Source organism: Fistularia commersonii, chromosome 24 (genome assembly GCF_037954325.1).
Source record: "Fistularia commersonii isolate RoL2024-O1a breed Wild chromosome 24, RoL_Fcom_v1.0, whole genome shotgun sequence".
NCBI lineage: Eukaryota > Metazoa > Chordata > Actinopteri > Syngnathiformes > Fistulariidae > Fistularia > Fistularia commersonii.
Genome location: NC_141307.1, coordinates 9,464,405 through 9,482,586, shown reverse-complemented (window position 1 = coordinate 9,482,586; position 18,182 = coordinate 9,464,405). Strand labels below are relative to the sequence as shown.

General features: G+C 45.2%; 2 non-coding genes and 1 pseudogene across 2 annotated transcripts; all 3 read left to right on the top strand.

Annotated features, from left to right (window-relative positions):
- Positions 1-10,152: 10,152 nt before the first annotated feature.
- Positions 10,153-10,329, top strand: LOC147220346 (U2 spliceosomal RNA; annotated as a pseudogene).
- A 633-nt stretch (positions 10,330-10,962) lies between these two features.
- LOC147220345 (U1 spliceosomal RNA) lies at positions 10,963-11,126 on the top strand. Its single transcript, XR_015108229.1, has one exon. It is a non-coding gene; the product is annotated as a U1 spliceosomal RNA (small nuclear RNA).
- A 1,195-nt stretch (positions 11,127-12,321) lies between these two features.
- On the top strand, positions 12,322-12,440 carry LOC147220344 (5S ribosomal RNA). Its single transcript, XR_015108409.1, has one exon. It is a non-coding gene; the product is annotated as a 5S ribosomal RNA (ribosomal RNA).
- Positions 12,441-18,182: the final 5,742 nt, after the last annotated feature.

Below are 18,182 nucleotides of genomic sequence, written 5' to 3'. Positions count from 1 at the left end.
AATGTTCTCCATGTTCTGTTCATCCGTTTTTCCGCTCACCTGGCTTGGGGAAGATGGCGGCCGATGTTTTCCTTTCGCTTCTTCTTGCTGTTTTTGCTATTTTGCTGCGTTCCGTGTGTCTCTGACCGTGCTCATCCCAATCTGCAATGCTTCAGACCCACTTTTCCACCATTAAACTGTCAAGTATTTTTTCATAAACAGCCGAATACTACCAATTTTCGGGAGAGCTCAACTCCGTGCGTGTGTCTCAGTACATTGCGTCACCGGAAGCCCCATGTGGAGGATTTTTGCTACAAGTCTCACTAGTGTTTGGCTTGCAGCCGATGACCTACAAGACAGACGAACAGAAGATAGCATATACCATCAGTCTACTCACCGGTGCTGCACTACGCTGGGGGTCGGCAGTGTGGCGGAGAGACGGACTGCGACGATCTACAGAATGCCTATGCCGCTTTCACCGCCGAGATGAGAGAAGTTTTCGACCACCCTCTCCAGGGAGACGACGCAGCGAAACGCTTGGGCGACCTCACCCAAGGGGGACAGAGTGTGGCTGAGTATGCTGTTGAGTTTCAGACCCTGGCGGCAGCGTGTGACTGGAACGACCCGGCACTACGATACGCCTTTCAGAGAGGACTCAATGATGAGCTGAAGGACGAGCTGGCGGGAAGGGACGGACCTGAGGACACTCCGCCCAAATTCATTTGCCCGTCCTTTGCCCTCAGCCCCAGGACCCGCCGCGTCGGGGGAGGAGCCCATGCAGCTGGGTCGAGCGCACCTCACCGCTGAGGAGAAGACTGGCCGGTGGCGCCAAAACGCCTGCCTCTACTGCGGTGAGGTGGGCCACTACGCCGCCACCTGCTCGGTCAGGCTGGGAAAAGCCAAGGCTCGCCAGTGACCGGGGGGGCTCTGGTGAGTTGTACGGTGATCTCCTCCCCGCAGGCCCACCTACGGGTGCCAACCTCGCTGGAGTGGGGCATGCACCAGCGCTCGGTCTCGCCACTGGTAGACTCAGGGGCAGAGGGCAACTTCATAGACGAGGCCCTGGTTAAAGGGCTCCTCATCCCCACCACAGCTATCCAACCACCCCGCTGCACCCTGTCATTGAACAACCGCCGGCTGGCCCATGTACAGCGCCAGACCGTCGCCGTCCGTATCCGGATTTCTGGTAACCATTCCGAATCAATCTCCTTCGCCATCCTGTCTGGACTTCACTCCCCCCTGGTGCTCGGGTTCCCCTGGTTGCAACTACAAAATCCCCACATCGACTGGGCCGCCGGCAAAATCCAGACCTGGAGCACATCATGCCATGCAACCTGTCTGACCTCCGCCCCAACCCCCGGTAGTTCCGCAGCCCCAGATCGACCATTAACCCCGGACCTATCCTGCGTCCCTTCCGAGTATCATGACCTCACCCGGGTATTCGACAAGGATAAAGCCCTGACCCTCCCCCCTCACCGGCCTTATGACTGCGCCATAGACCTCCAGCAGGACGCAGTTCTACCCAGAGGTCGACTATATAATCTGTCAAGACCCGAGAGAACCGCCATGGAAGAGTATATCAGAGATTCCCTGGCGACGACCATCCACCTCTCCGGCCGGGGCGGGGTTCTTCTTCGTGGGGAAGAAGGATGGGGGCCTCAGACCCTGCGTGGACTACCGGGGTCTGAACAGGATCACCATCCGGAACAAGTACCCACTTCCCCTTATTGACTTGGCTTTTACTCTGCTCCACGGGGCCCAGATTTTCACGAAATTGGATTTAAGAAATGTGTATCATTTGCAATATCTGGTGGACTGGAAGGGCTATGGTCAGGAGGGAAGATCCTGGGTTCCGGCTCGGCGGATCCTGGACCCCTCGTTAATACGGCAATTCCACCCCGACCGCCCAGGCCGGCTCCGTGGGACGCTATCCTCGGCAGCCGCGAGGAGACACGGCACGGTCCAATTGAGAATCAGCGCCCAGCCGCCGCTAATCAACATCCCCATAAAGAGCAGTGGCACGCACTGCCTGGCGCCAGAGTATTGTAACTCTGCTATAACTCTACTGAGACCCTGCCTAAATAAAGAGATCGGATTCCAGCCCTGTTGGTGTGGTTCCCTGCCCGAGTCTGCCCCCGACTCGTGACACTATCCTTTCAACATATAGCATGATTTCAGTAAATGTGAAATATAGTGTATAGAATCACATCCTATTCAGCATAATTCAGCACCAGACACCAGCATTAACCATTTCCAAAGTTATTTACAACTTGTGCCAAAATCTTTCAAATTCGTGAGACAAACACTTTTGGACCATATAGCTTTATCTCTGAAACCTGCGGATTGATTTAATTAAATCTGACAAAAATTTTGTAGAATCATATCTTGCTCAGCATATTTAAGCACCAGACACCAGCTTTAGAGAATTATCTTGTGATTTAAAAGGTGTTCCAATAAGCTTAAACTTGGTTAGATAAGCTATTTAACCAAATGGCTTTATCTTTTGAACCTGCGTCTGGATTTTGGGAATTGTGAAGTATTTTATGTAGTATCACATGCCATTAAGCATATTTCAGCACCAGACATCAGTTTTAATGATTTCCAAAGTTATTTTCAACTTGCGTGAAAAAGCTTCAAACTGTGGAGGTAAACACTTGTTTACCAAATGGGCTTATCCTTTAAACCTGATGCATGGTTTCAGTAAATGTGACATATATTTTATGGAATGATATTCTTTTAAACGTTTTTGACCACCACATACCTGCTTTAACGAATCGCGTAGTTATTTCCAACTTGTGCCAAAGTCTTTCAACTTCATGTGTTTAACACTTTTTGACCAAATGCCTTTATCTCTGAAACTTGCGGCTTGATTTCAGTTAATGTGACATAAATTGTGTAGAATCACATTCTATTCAGCATATTTCATCACCAGACACCAGCTTTAAAGAATTCCAAAGTTATTTACAACTTCTGCCTAAAACCTCAAACCTCTTGAGATAAACACATTTTTTTTCCAAATGGCTTTATCCTCTTAACCTTCGGCTGGATTTAAGAATAAGAATAAGAATAAGAATAAGAATAAGAACAACCTTATAAATCCCGAAGGAAATTGCTGTGCCAGAGTTACAGAAAAATATAACAGTAATAAATAATAAAGAAAGGCAGAATTAGAAATATAAATAAACTATAAACTATAAAGTGTCTCAGTGAAACTATAAAGTGTCTTAGTAAGCAGTGATAAAACTATAAGTGTCTTAGTAACAAGTGAGGTAAGGAGTGCACAATAGTATGATAGAAGGGAACGTTGTAGTGTAGCTGTTATGAGATGAGATGAAATATTGCACAGTGTAGCTGTTATGAGATGAAATATTGCACAGTTTCTGAATATTGCACAGAAATGAGATATTGCACATTTTTGTTTGTTTTTAGGTTAAAGATAGGATGTCAGATTTCAGTAAATGTGACATTAAGTGTGTAAAATCACTTCCTATCTAGCACATTTCAGAAACCGACACTTGCTTTAAAGAATCCAAAAGTAATTTACAACTTGTTCCAAATTCATTCAATTTGGCAAGATGAACATTTTTTACCAAATGGCTTTATCTTTCATTCTTCGGCTGGATAATAATGAATTTATGCATTGTGTGGATTTAAGATTGTGTATAATCACATCCATTTCAACATATTTCAACAAAAGAAATGGGCCTCAAAGAATTCCAAAGTAATTAACAACTTGTTCCAAAACCTTTCAATTGTGAGATAATTTTTTTGGAAATAATGGCTTTATCTTTCATTCTTGCAACTGGATTTTAGTGATTTTATACATTGTGTGGATTTGATGTTGTGAAGAATCAGATAAAATTCAGCATATTTAATCCCCAGACACCAGGTTTAATGAATTACAAATTTATTGACAGCTTCTGCCAAAAACCTTCATGTTGGTGAGATAAACACTTACCGTCCAACTGGCTCTTTATTTTAAACCTGAGGCTGGATTTAAGTAAATATAATATATATAGTGTAGATTCACATCCTATCCAGTATATGTCAGCAACAGACACCAGCTTTAAAGAATCCAAAAGTTATTTACAGTTTGTGCCAAAAATCTTCATCTTGGTAAGATAAACACTCTTGACCAAATGGCTATTTCTTTCATTCATATGGCTAGATTTGAGTGAATTTATACATTGTGTTTATTCTGTATTGTATAGAACCACATCCTTATCAGCAAATTTCATTACCAGACACCAGCTTAAAAGAATGAAAAAATAATTACAACTTATTCCAAATGACTTCAATTTGGTGAGATATATACTTGATGTCCAACTGGCTTTATCATTTAAACCTGCGGCTGGATTATTGTAAATTCAACATACATTGTGTAGAATCACGTTCAATTCGACATATTTAACCACCAGACACCAGTTTTAAAGAATTCCCTTGATATTTAAAACATTTCCCAAGATGCTTCAACTTGGTGAGATAAATAATTTTGACCAAATGGTTCTATCTTTTAAAACACAGGGCTGGATTTCAGTAAATGTAAAATATATAATGCGAAGTCCCGTCCAATCCAGCATATGTCAGCAACAAACACCAGATTTAAGGAATGCCTTCAACTTGGCAAGATAAACATTTTTTACCAAATGGCTTTATCTTCCATTCTTGGGACTGAATTTGAGTGAATTTATACAGTATGTGGTTTTAATATTGTGTAGTCATTCCTAATCAGCATATTCGTTCACCAGATCTTCTTCTTCTTCTTCTTCTTTCGGCTTTTCCCTTCAGGGGTCGCCACAGCGGGTCAACTTTCTCCATCTAACTCTATTCTCTTATCCTCCTCTCTCACACTAACTACCTTCATATCCTCTCTCACTACGTCCATAAATCATTACATTACATTACATTGCATTTGGCAGACGCTTTTATCCAAAGCGACTTACAATAGAGGACATAGGGACTGCAAATACACTTGCAAATACACCTGCAAAATACATGATGCACATGAAATATACAGAACAGTAAGCGTGGGTTAGTGAGCTTTTTTTTTTTGTTTTTTTTTGACAAAGACATACACAAACGTACACACACACACACACACACAGACACTGCATAGCCTAACTTGCTGCCTCACCTGACTTGGGGCATCAGCGCAGTAAAAAGTCCTGAAAGAGAACAGTTTTTACCTGTTTCTTGAATGTTGAGATAGATGATGCTAGTCTTGTTGCTTCTGGAAGTTTGTTCCACCACTGAGGTAGTAGAACTGAGAACAGTTTTGCCTGAGATCGCTTAGAGCGAGCAAAAGGTACTGCTAGTAGGTTTGTATTAGAGGAACGCAGCTCTCTGCCGGGAGCATAAGGTCTTATCATTTTGTTCAGATATGCTGGACCTGTTCCTGAGGTGGTTTTGAATGCCAGGGTCAGGGCCTTATGCTTGACACTTGTTGGCTTCCAACTTCTTCTTCCCCAGGTAGTGTTGGAGTGAAGCTTCTCCAGCTGGCATTTGATAGAAGTGATGGTGGGGATCTAGGTGGTCATTTCATGTTCTTTGACTTTTGTACTGGGGGGCTTTTCCAATAATTATTTGGAGGCACGAATCGGAGGCAGCCGCTGTCAAGCCTGCAGTAGCTCCCCTCCGTCGTTCCACCGAGATGCACCGGTGATCATCTCCATTGCCATGGTAAAGGCTAGAGGGGATGTGACGCAGCCTGCCCTGAAGCCCACTTCCAATGATCACCATGTTTTGTACTCTGTGGTTATTTTACAGAAGAAGAAATGCTGGAGGAAGCTTCTGACCAGGTTTGTGGTGGTTTCATGCACTTGGAAGAGGTTGAAGGCCTCCCATATGACAGATGTGGGGATGGATTAAGAAGCCTTGGCTCGGTTGAGGAATAAAACATGCAGGTCTCTTCTGTACCCTTTGAAGATTTTATTTGTTATTGTGTTTCAGGTAAGTTTGGAGTGAGAAGTTAAGACTTGTTATCACAAAGACATGCACCGGGGGTTCAAGATATGTTTAAAGAGGACAGAATTCACGCAGAGGTTCACTGTTTGTCATAGCTTAATTTTGACATTGATTTTCAGTCCAGTCAAGGTGCTGTGAGACTTCAGTGTGTTGTTGGTGCTGATTGCCATCACTCTGTTCATAGGTGAAACTAAAAACTTGAATGTTGTATTTGAATATTTGACAATTTGATGAAAATAAGATCAAAATGATCATTACAGTTGAAATCAGCTCATTTTAAAATGTTGATTTGAAAAGGTTTCAGTGCCCAGTATCCAGATAAAGTGGGGCAAAACAGTATTTAGTCAGCCAACAATTGTGCAAGTTCTCCCACTTAAAAACATGATAGAGGTCTTTCATTTTCATTATTGGTATACTTCAACGATGAGAGACAGAAAATCTCATTGTCTGATTTTTAACAAACTTATTTGGACATAATGATGGAGAATAAGTAGTTGGTCAGGAATAAACATTCATTGCAATACTTTCTGATATACCTTTTGCTGGCAATGACAGGTCAAAGGTTTTCTGAAAAGTCTTCATAAGGTATTCCAGGGGCGGGCAAACTTTTTGGCTCAGGGGCCGGATTGACTTTTAAAATTTGACAATATGATACATGTAAAACAAAAAATGTATTTGTGAACAGTACATATCAGACTCTTTTGATATTTGCTTTGAAAATAAAACCAACTTGGTTTTGAAGGCTCTGACATTTGCTTGCATTTCATTCACAAACCGTTTTTTCGGTTGGATCTTCACGTCCAGCTCATTCATGTGTGTCAGTAGGTCCACAGTAAATGTGAAATAACAAAGCCAATCCGTGTTATTCAGTTCAGGATAAATTCTCAAGAGTTCTGAAGTAGCTCCAAAAATTGATAATCTCCAGTTTGAGCTCCCACATTCGTTGATCCAATCATACATATCAAGCATGAATTCTGTACCAATCTTTGATGGGCCAGATGTGGCCTGTTTAAGAATAAGAACAACTTTATTTATCCCAAAGGAAATTGTTGTGCCAGAGTTTCAAGTAAAACATAACAATAATAAATAATAGTCGGAAGGAGGGAGAATAAGAAATACAAATAAAACCATAAAGTGTCAAAGGCAAGGCTATAAAGTGTTTTAAGGTCTTAAAAAGTACGAAGATTTGAATATCCCCTTCGGCTGAAGGGTTTGCCTACCCTTGATGTATTCACAGGGTTTTTACACACTGTTGCTGGTAGTTTGGCCCATTCCTCCATGCAGACCTCTTACCTCTTGTAGATCCTGCCTACAAAGCCACTCCTTCATTGCCCGGGCGGTGTGTTTGGGATCATTGTCATACTGAAACCCAGCCACGTTTCATCTTCAATGCTCCTGCAAATGGAAGGAGATTTTCACTCCAAATCTCAGAATCCATGGCCGCATTAATTCTTTCCTTTCAGCCTTTCTGATCAGTCGTTTGGTCCCTTTGTAGAAAAACAGCCCCAAAGCAATGCTTCACACTGGCAATGGTGTTATTTTGAATGCGATTCAGCATTCCTTCCCCCAGCTACGACACACTTAGCTTTTACTAAAAAGTTATATTTTGGCTTCATCTGACCATAGGACATTCATAGTCCTCTTTTGGATCATCCAAATGCCCTCCAGTAAATTTAGACGACGTGATGGGACACATACTATCTCAGTAGAGAGACACCTTCGGCACTTCAGGGTTTGAGTACCTGGCGGCGTAGTGTGTTACTGATGGTAGCCTTTATTACTTTGGTCCCAGCTCTCTGCGGCTTATTCTCTAGGTCCCCCTGTGGGCGTCTCATCATTTTGAGCCCTCGGGGTGAGCTCTTGTGTGGAGCCCAAGATGGAGGGAGATTATTAGTGGTCTTGTATGTCTTCCATCTTCTAATAATTGCTCCCACAGTTGATGTCTTCACACCAAGCTGCTTTACTAGTCCAGATTCAGTCTTCCCAGCCTGGTGCCGGTTTACATTTTTGTTTATGGTGTCCTTAGACAGCTCTTTGGTCTTGGCCTGATTGAGTTTGGAGTGTGACGGTTTGAGGTTGTGGACAGGTGTCTTCTATCCTGGTAACCAGTTCAAACAGGTGCCATTAATACAGGTAAGGTGTGGAGAACAGAGGGGCATCTTAGAAAAGAAGTGACAGGTCTGTGGGAGCTCTGTGATATCTTGTTTATTGGTAACCAAATACTTATTTTACTGAAGAATTTACCAGTTAATTTATTAAATCTCTTTAACCCCAGCACTGTCTCTCATAGTTGAATAGCAACAGAGAGTGAAATGTTCAAAGCCAAAAATGACTCGGATTGGGACAAAGTGGGGATAAAAAATGGATGAACTTTTCCTTGTTTTATTCATTATGAACATTTTCCATCAGCCGTGTTACAGGCACTGCTTTTCCAGGACATATTTGCAAATGTTAACAGTATGTATCTAATTAAAATTAAAAAAAAAAAGGTTAATGTGTAAATATCTCGTTACAATGTGAACACCTGCAGTTTACAGACAAGTGCAGCTTATGTGTTTGTGTTTTTACCCGCTGTGGTTTATATTCAGATGAGCTCCAGATGTCCAGATGTCACTTTCTAGGACTTTCAAGTTGCACAACAGTGCTCATTATCACGGCATCTCCTCTGGTCCTGCTCACTCTAGGTGAACAGCAGGGGGCCAGGGCGGGTCGGTGTTGGATCTCAGGTAAGAAAGAACAACAAGGTGCTCAGAGGACGTCAGTCACTCCTACAGAGCCAGGATGGGAGATCTGTACCCAGGGTCCTGTGGTTCTTTGTTTTCCTGCAGACGGGGATGATGTTGGAGGTCTTGGAGCAGACCGGCGCACAGAAGGAGACTCCTGGGCTGCTGGGTGACTGGACTTGGACCTGATTCATCAACAGTGTGTCAGAACTTCTCTCCATTCAGTGCATTTAAAAACCTCTGCATGTCATCGATGGTGGTCTGGCATCAGTTAAGCCACAGAATGCCAGTATAAGAGTACAGAGAAGCGGGACTCGGGATGAAAGTGTCCACGGAGGGGATTCCACAGGTCCTACATCTCTTTTCTTAATTCATAATTTAAAGTACAGTTAATTCATATGGTTAGAATTAGAATTAATTCATATAGTTTGAAGTAGAATTAATTTAAATAGTTCGAAGTAGAATTGAACCGAAGAGTTTATGGCCGTTTATGTCGGTCCCTGAAGGCTCCGGGGTTCCACGATGTGTTCCCGGTCAAGAGCGCTGTCCAGCCCCGCGACGTAAGTTCACTTTTACAGAGAATAGTGACGATTTCTGGACCTACAACCGAATTGACCGTGTTTATAACAACCGCGAAGCAACTCCCGGTGATTTTTGACGGTAATTTAGGGCCTTTCGGCCGAGAAATCTCGACGACGTCACAGATTTCGTGAGCTGAGGTAAGGCTAACTAAGCCGCTCCGCTAGCCAAACAGACTAGCTCGCGGTCTTCCGCCATCTTGCCTCGGAGCGCGTCGGTAATTGAATGTTGGCGACTCAAACGACAACGAAAAAGCGGTGGTCTAACCGAGCGCGATCGGCTCCGTCCGGACCAGCAGTCGTCGTAACAGCCGGTATTAGCCGGTGCGGGGCGGGGTTAGCGTTCAAGGCCGTCGAAGGCTGTTTGGGGTGCCGGGGTCCAGTGGGTGTTCGCCACGGGACGAGATGATTTACCGTCGTGTTTAAAAATTGTTCTGCTGGTAGTGACGAAAACATGAATGTAATTAAATGTAAATGTGGATTTAAATCCATTTTACTGTTGTCTTGTGTTCGTGACGTTTTTTGAATTGTGTTTCCCGGCGATGAGCAACGAGTCTCTGTGAGAGCTGGTCGCAACAATGCGGTAACCGGACGGGTTCACAAGATGGCGCCCGTTTGCAGCCCAGTGTATCGTGAGCGGTGCAAACGTCCCGTTTCCACCTGTGTCTTTTCTCCTCACGGGCGACTTTTTGCCACATTCCAGGTGGATTTGAAGGGGAAACGATTCCAAGAGTCTGGTTGTTGATGTCCTGGGTTTACTTTGATGCTTCGGCGTCCTGTCGGGGGGGCGTGCACCACGTGACCGGGCAGATGCGGAAGATGCTTTAGCCATGTTGTTTCTAGTATGAAGTCGTGAGTGAAGCTGACGGTGCGGGGAATGCGCTGGCGTCGAGCGAGGGCGCGGGGCTATCGCTTCTTGGCCTTTTGGCTAAGATCAAGTGTAGTATCTGTTCCTATCAGTTTAATATCTGATACGTCCCCTATCTGGGGACCAAATATTAAATTGATTTTTGGAATAGCGAGATGGAATAGGGGCTTGCTCCGTCCACTCCGCGCTTCGTATCTCCGGGAACGGTGCACCCCCCCGCTTCTGTGTCCGATGTCAAGGTTGCCGTGGCCTCCAACAACGTCATACGTAACCGACACACACGGGATCCAGATCTTGTCTGTGCCCTGCGTGACCAGCGACACTGTCCCCGCTGTTTCTGCCGGTAGGGAGCGGTAGATAGCGACACACGAGCGTGTCTGCCTGAAACCCTGTCCCTACCATTCGCCCCGTGCAGCCCGATAAAATCCCACTATGGACCAGAACTGAGCCTAAATGGATCGCATTTGAAACGGATGGATTGCCCCCGATAGACTGTGTCAGACTGGGCTCAGGGGGAAGTTCTCCCGGTCGTAGAGCGGCAGAAACCCCTCGCGGCATCAGGAGGACGGACGGAACGTGTTCCGGTTGTCCTCTGACTTCTTCGTGAAAATTGAAGCGTCCGTGTCGTTTTCGGCGTCCCAGCCCGTCAGAACTCAGAGTTGACGGTTTTTTGACGGAGTGTGTTTGTGTGTGTGCGTGTGTGCGCGTGTGCGTGTGTGCGCGTATGCGCGTGTGTGTGTGTGTGCGCGCGGGAGAGGGATCGCGTGTGAGCTCCCGGAAGAGTCCGCGTGGGTTCCCCCCCGACTGAGAACGGCGTGCGTGTGAAAGCGGTCCGTGCGCGGGACGACTCATACTTACCTGGCAGGGGAGATACCATGATCAAGAAGGTGGTTCACCCAGGGCGAGGCTCAGCCATTGCACTGCGGCTGTGCTGACCCCTGCGAATTCCCCAAATGTGGGAATCTCGACTGCATAATTTCTGGTAGTGGGGGACTGTGGCCGCGCCCTCCCCTGTCGTGCTGTTCAAGAGCAAGTCTGTATCGCTGGAGGCCGGGTTCACTGTTTATGGTCGCGCGCGCCCACCCTCCCTGGCCGGGCTGTGACCCAACCAGGGAGTTGTCGTTGCACATGGCAGGTGCACCGCGAAAGCGTGGATTTACGATCGGGCCAGAAAACAATCCAGAGTGTCCAAGTCCCTGAAATGCTCCTGCTTCTTGATCTCCACTCCCTGTAGCCTCACCGTTCCACCCGAGTTCCTCTCATCCCCACACATGTATGCTGTCTTGCTGCGACTAACTTTCGTTCCTCTCCTTTCCAGAGCATACCCCCACCTCTCTATAGTTTCACAGAGACACTTTACAGTTTATAGTTTATTTTGATTTCTAATTCTGCCTTTTATTATTTATTACTGTTATATTTTCTGGAACTCTGGCACAACAGTTTCCTTCGGGATTAATAAAGTTGTTCTTATCTTATCTTATCTTATCTTATCTTATCTTATCTTATCTCGACCTCCACCTGTTTTCTGCTCTCACTACAGATCACAACGGCATCTGCGAAGGTCACGGTCCGTGGAGATTCATGTCTACCCTCATCCGTCAGCCCGCCCGTGCGTCACCATTGCGAACAAGAAGGGGCTCAGGGCCTATCCCCGACGGAGTCCCGCTTCCACCTTGAACTTCTCTGGTACCGTCTTACAGCACACCGCACGCACCACTGTCTCCCAGCTAGCATACATGTCCTGCACCAGTGTAACACACTTCTCTGCCGCTCCAGACTTCCTCATAGGATACCAGAGCTCCTCTCTTGGCAACCTGTCGTCGGCCTTTTCTAGGTGTACAAAAAGGCAATGCGGCTCCCGCCGGCCCCCTCTGTACTTGTCTATGAGCATTCTGGGCGCAAATACTGCATCTGTGGTACTCGTCCTTTTTTCCATGTTTATTTTATTTATTTTTCTCTTTCTCTTGTCATGAAGTGTCCCGCCGTGCATACCAGTCCTGGTATGGCCTTTGGCAGCTCCCCCTTTACCTTAGGCTGCAGCCGAAGGTAAAAAGTGTCTGATGATGTTCGGTTCGAGTAGCCTTGGGCGCCACTGGCTGTAATCATGGCGACTAAATAGAAGGAGCTCCTGACAGATGTGGGAATGACTGGAGGTGGAAAGGACAGAGGACGGCTGCTTATAAAGTGCCCTTCCGCGCGGGCCTCTCACGTTTACGGCCATACCACCCTGAACACGCCCGATCTCGTCTGATCTCGGAAGCCAAGCAGGGTCGGGCCTGGTTAGTACTTGGATGGGAGACCGCCTGGGAATACCAGGTGCCGTAAGCTTTTTTATGTTCGTCCCCTCTGTCAACAGCAGGAGGTGCTGTCTCTCAAGAGCGCCAGTATTTCACACACGGACACACGCCGCTCATTCCCTTGTGTCTGTCCCACCAGAGTCACCGTCAAGCCCGGCGCGACACGCGCTCAGTCATAGTTCCCCGCCTTACCTTGTTCGGTTACTTTCCGTTGTCTCGCCGCCTCCGTCCGTCGCTCGCCGCCTTTCTCGTCATCCCTGTACAGTATTTCTCCATGTGTGCTGAATTTCTTTTTCTCTCGTTTGTGCCTCTCGCTGTTGAGTAATCCAGCCGCTAACCTACGTACCACTGGCTCTCCTAGACACTTCCATGCCTCCACATGTACGGTACGTCATCAGGACCCACTGCCTTTGAACTCTTCATCCTCTTCGATGCCCTCCCCGCTTGTTTTTATACTCGTCTCTGCTCCTTTGCGGTCGCCAGTAGTCAGCGCTTCAACCTTTGGCTCTCTTTCATTTTTCCCCATTCATTCATCATATTCCTAGGAGTCTGGTTGTTGAAGTCTTGGGTTTACTTTGATGGTTCGGCGTCCTGTCGAGGGGCCGTGCACCACGTGACTGGGCAGATGCGGAAGATGCATCAGCCATGTTGTTTTCTGTAAAGCAGGAACATCGGCCTCCACCGGGACCTCCGTCTCCAGGGCGAGACGGAGGTCTTATCTTATCTTATCTTGACCTCCACCTGTTTTCTGCTCTCACTACAGATCACAACGGCATCTGCAAAGGTCACGGTCCGTGGAGATTCACGTCTACCCTCATCCATCACCGTTGCGAACAAGAAGGGGCTCAGGGCCTATCCCCGACAGAGTCCCGCTTCCACCTTGAACTTCTCTGGTCCCGTCTTACAGCACACCGCACCACTGTCTCCCAGCTAGCATACATGTCCTGCACCAGTGTAACACACTTCTCTGCCGCTCCCGACTTCCTCATAGGATACCAGAGCTCCTCTCTTGGCAACCTGTCGTACGACTTTTCAAGGTGTACAAAAAGGCAATGCGGCTCCCACCGGCCTTCTCTGTATTATCTTTATGAGCATTCTCGGCGCAAATACTGCATCTGTAGTCTTCTTCCTTTTTCCATGTGTATTTTATTTAATTTTCTCTTTCTCTTGTCATTAACGGTCCTGCCGTGCATACGAGTCCTGGTATGGCCTTTGATAGCTCCCTCTTTACCTTAGGCTTTAGCCTTAGGCTGTAGCCTAAGGTAAAGAGTGTCTGATGATTTTTGGTTAGAGTAGTGTAGCACCCAACCCAAGTAGCTAGGTATCAACCTCTTAGTTAATGCAGTGATAGTACAATGATTTGGGCCCTGGGAATGTTACTTAGATGAAATTTTCAATGGTAAACAGGAGAAACAATTATACCTACCTAATTTTTTCATAACTTTAACTTATTTATGCTTTTTGATTATAGCGGTGCCTCCATCTCCTAAGGATAAAATATGAATGAAGACAAAGACAGATCTCTTTACGTACAAATTTAAAGTTTAGTTTCACAAAATTAAAAGAAAGAAAAATTAAATAAAATTGGTAGTGCGTTCATTTGAGATTTTGTCGCTTTGCAACTACATAAACATATTCAAAAACCATGTACATCCCTTCAAGTTCAGTCCAGTTCGAAAACCATAACCTTAAAGTCCTTTTTGTTTTTCTCAGAAAGTTCAATCGTGGCAGGCCTGATTCGATGCTCGGGATCGTTGGACCAGAAAAACAGAAAATGTCTGTTTCACTTGTTCACAAGCCCCAAAATAAAATGCATGTGCTTTGATGTACTCACTAATCCTTTTGGTGTTGAAGCAATGGATAGTCAAATGTTGTCCATCACCATGCGATTCTCTCTCGGCAAACGGGTTAGCAATGACTTGGCATCACAGCATCACGAAGTGCACTCGGTGAAACTCATCGGTTAAGCCTCAGCAGAAACGTCCAGAGAATTCCTCTCGGTCCACTGAGCATCAAAGGTCTCCAATTCCAAGCTCATATACTTTTCATACAGAGTATGAAATTAACTCGCGGTAAAATGCTAACAATGCTAACGCTCGATTAGCATCGCATATGTGCACTTAAACATATCGTCTAAGCATAAAAATCATATACATCGAGTACTCACTCATCACAGGGTTAAATAGTCGAAAACAGCAACGTAGACTCTGCATCCACAATGTTTTATGACCATTCTCCTTTCAGCTTAGCTTCACAAACTTCCCTCGGCAATCGCAGCAGTCGAATGCCTCGCGCCTAGATGTTCTATTGCCTTCCTCATTCAGATCCCGCCCTCACGCATGGGATTGGACACTAAGTGTACATCAACCAATACAATTCAAGAAAATACCATATTGACACTTAACAAGTTCGGATGCAAACAAAAGCACATGTTGAGCTGTACGTTTCACACAAGCTTGTGGCGATTAAAAGCACGATTCCCAAATAAATGACAACAACCTTAGATAAGATTAAACCTTGTTTTTAACCATTTATGAACACATTTTAAACATGAAATATTAAATGTTTTACAGCCATTTCAGTCTTATTTAATTTTACTTAAATGTTAAAACATCTTTACATTTTAGCCTGTATGGTCTGTAATGAAATTTTAGACGGGCTACATCCTCCCCCTTCTAAAAGGTGTAGATGTCCTCATCTAACTGTACTGTTTAGACTTAGATCTGTAGGGGCATGTTTCAGGATGTTTCACAAGATCAGGGTTTCCTCTGGCACTGAGGTTCAAGTGAATGACCATGCTCTGGTGCACAATAGTCACAGGTTCCCCAGCTTGAGTTCCAGGTTTATCATAGGTCAAGCGGATCACTGGTTTTACTTCACGCGTTGACTTTCTGCTTCTAGGGCTCGTTTGAGTTCTCAACTCCACATCAGTGTCTTCAGCTGTATCATTAGTATCTGCTTCCTCGTTGGAGGACTGATATTCCTCTTCCTGTGAACTGACAGAATGTACTTTCTCCACCTCCGGTTCACTCTCAGATGAGGGGAAATTTTCAAAGGAAGTATGCTCTGGGGTGGTTCGGTCTGGTATGGACAGTGGTTTCCTGACCTTATCATAGGTTGGGCACTCGTAGACACACTCATACTCAGATTCAGAGTTTGAAGAGATGTCAGATGTCTGATCATTTTGGGGATGTGTTTGATGTCTTAGAGTATGTTGTCTCCTGGTAACTGGTGTTCTGACTCTTTTAGTTTGTTCAGAATTATCTGGAATCCTGACAAGATAACCAATTTGTAGAAGGTGGTCTCTGTGTTGAGTTTTGACACTTCCAGTTCCTTGTTCGGGTTTGACTCTGTATACAGGTAAGTTGGAAAACTTTTTAATCACAATATAGGGTGTGGATTTCCATCTATCTTGTAGTTTGTTTCCCAGTTAGGCCAACATTTCTTATGAGGACTCTTCTTGTAGAGGTTGGTCTCTTACTCATTGATCATAACAGGTTTTGTTTCTCAGATGGCTCTTGGTTGCACACTCTGCAGCTAAATGGTAAGCTTTTTGGAGTTCTTTTCTCATTTTGTCCACATACTGTAGGTGAGACGTCTCTGAATTACCGTCGAGAGCTGTACCAAAACAGAGGTCAACAGGCAATCTGGCATTGCGCCCGAACATTAAGTAGTATGGGGAATATCCAGTGGACTAATTTTTAGTGCAATTATACGCATGTACTAACTGACTGATATGTTGACTCCAGTTTTGTTTCTGCACATTTTCAAGAGTTCCAAGCATTGAGAGAAGTGTTCTGTTGAAATGTTCTGGTTGAGCATCACCTTGCGGATGATAAGGTGAGGTGTGCGACTTTCTTACTCCAAGCATGGATAAGAGTTTTTTTATGAGGCGGCTTTCAAAATCTCTACCTGGGTCTGAATGTATTCTAGCGGGTAGTCCATAATGAACAAAGTACTTTCCCACAATACTTTGGCAACTGTAACTGACTTTTGGTCCTTTGTAGGAAATGCCTGAGCATACCTTGTATAACAGACCTGGGCATTGTATGGCCCGGGCCACATACCTTTGGTTGACTCTGACCGCCAGTGTAAGGTTAATTGGAAATTACAAAATAAACATACTTTCCAATTTCACCTCATTCATGGGCTAAAGCTGCACTGCTTTTATTCTGAAGTTGTTGTTTTTTTTCTTAATTCACGCACATAATGACGTAATGCGAATATCAAGACATGCGCGCGATTGAATCACAAGAAGACAATTTTCGCTCTCAAAAATATCCGCTCAGGCTAAAAAGAGAAAGGTAGATGCCGAATGTAGGATTTTCAACAAAAATTGGACAGCTAAGTATTTATTTACTGAAGTTGGAGGTAAAGCTGTGTGTTTAGTTTGCGGGGAGCAGATCGTCGTGTTTAAGGACTACAATTTGAGTCGGCATTACCAGACGAAACATGCAGAGAAATATAAAAACCTGACTGATGACGAAAGAACGCGGACATTGGAAGCTTTGCTAGCCAAGCTGCAAACGCAGCAAGGCTTTTTTACCAAGCTTCATACATCCAGGGATGCAGCAACCAAGACCAGCTTCGTGATATCCCACAAAATAGCCAAAAACAGCAAGCCATTCGCAGAGGGGGAGTTTGTGAAAGAGTGCTTGGTAGACTCTGCAGCACTAATATGCCCTGAAAAAAAGCGGCATTTGAGCAAGTCCCGCTGTCCAGGCGAACCGTGACGAGAAGGATCGAGGACATTGCGGGGAATCTGGAGCTACAGTTGCAACGTGAAGTGCCAAGTTTTGACGTTTTCTCCTTGGCTTTGGACGAGAGTTGTGATGTCCGCGACACAGCCCAGCTACTCGTATTTGTCCGTGGGATAGCGCCGGACTTCAAGATTACGGAGGAGCTGGCAGCAATGCGGTCGTTAAAAGGGATGACGACAGGGAGCGATCTCTTCACTGAGGTAAATGCTTGTATGGACACGTTGGGACTGAAATGGGACAGACTGGCAGGTGTCACCAAGGACGGTTGTCCAAATCTTACAGGGAGAAATGTCGGACTTTTAAAACGCATGCAGGATAAAGTGACTGAAATTAACCCTGATCAGAAATTGGTATTTTTACATTGTATTTTACACCAACATGTGTTGTGCACATCAGTGCTAAAAATTAACCATGTTATCGATGTTGTTACTATAAGAGTTAACTTCATCAGGGCGCGGGCACTGAATCACAGACAGTTTATAACACTTCTGGAGGAGCATGAGAGTGAGCACAGTGACATTGGCTACCACACTTCTATGAGATGGCTCAGCCTGGGCAAAGTGCTAAAAAGAGTCTGGGATCTGAAAGCAGAAATCCAGGAGTTTTGTGAGACAAAAGGCAAGGCCATCCCAGAGCTTGCAGATGAGGACAGGATGGCAGATTTTGCATTTGCTGTTGATGTGACTGCACTGATGAATGAACTGAACACCAAGCTGCAAGGCAAGGGCCTTTTTGTGCATGAAATGCACAGCCTGGTGAAGGCTTTCATGAGAAAGATACAGTTGCTTTCAAGACAACAGGAGAGCAACACTCTCACTCACATGCTGACCCTGAAAGAAGTCACACCTTCAGCTGATAACCTCTGCAGGTACTCATCCATGTGAGGAGCATTGTATGGTGAGTTTTCAAGGCGATTTGAGGATCTTAGAACAATGGAGGATGACATGCACATGATTTCTTCTCTCTTTACCTTCCGTGTGGATGAGGCACCCAGTGATTTTCAGCTGGAACTC